Genomic DNA, 764 nt, shown 5'->3' with positions numbered 1-764 from the left:
GCAATGAGGCAATAATAATTAGTTCAAATAAAGTATCAAAAGCAACATAAACAGACTAATAATGTGTTTTATACATTCTTGTCTGTGAAATGCGCCACTTCCAGCATTTTGCCGGTTAGTCGACGCGAACAAAATGAAGTCGAGGATTTTTAAAAATCGAACAGTCTAATAAAATCAACGAATCGCGACAGCCCTATTCAATATCAATATGTATCGCGATATAATTTTTTTCAATAAAGGTGATATGATTTTTAAACATTTCCGATATTTCGGTATTTCAAAAAACATTTTCGTAAACTGAAAAAAAAAAAAAAAAAAACAAAAATCTGATAAAGTAGCGTTCATGAGCGGAGCTGCTTTGATTACAGCCGTTACCGGGGAAACCGCTAGTTCTACCGCTCTCAAAGCGCCTCCTGCTGGCAGACAATCAGTTTGCATTTTCAGTAAACCCGTCTCCAGCAACATGTTTTTGTTGTTGCTCTTTTATTTTATTTTTCTGCAGCACCTCAGAGGACTTTTCATACTCTTTATACTGGCTAAAGCACATTTGTTTCAATCTACAAGAATAATCAGCCTACACTGCCAGTCAAAAGTTTTTGAAGAGATTTTTAAGTTGTTGTTTTTTTCCTCTCTTCTGCTCATCAAGCCTGAATTTTTTGATCCAAAGTACAGCAAAAACAGTAACATTTTGAAATATTTTTACTATTTAAAATAACTGCTTTCTATTTGAATATATTTTCAAATGTAATTTATTCCTGTGATCA

The sequence above is a fragment of the Sinocyclocheilus anshuiensis genome, unplaced genomic scaffold (assembly GCF_001515605.1).
Source record: "Sinocyclocheilus anshuiensis isolate Anshui unplaced genomic scaffold, SAMN03320099.WGS_v1.1 scaffold2173, whole genome shotgun sequence".
Taxonomy (NCBI): Eukaryota; Metazoa; Chordata; class Actinopteri; order Cypriniformes; family Cyprinidae; genus Sinocyclocheilus; species Sinocyclocheilus anshuiensis.
Note: the sequence above shows the minus strand (reverse complement) of the source record.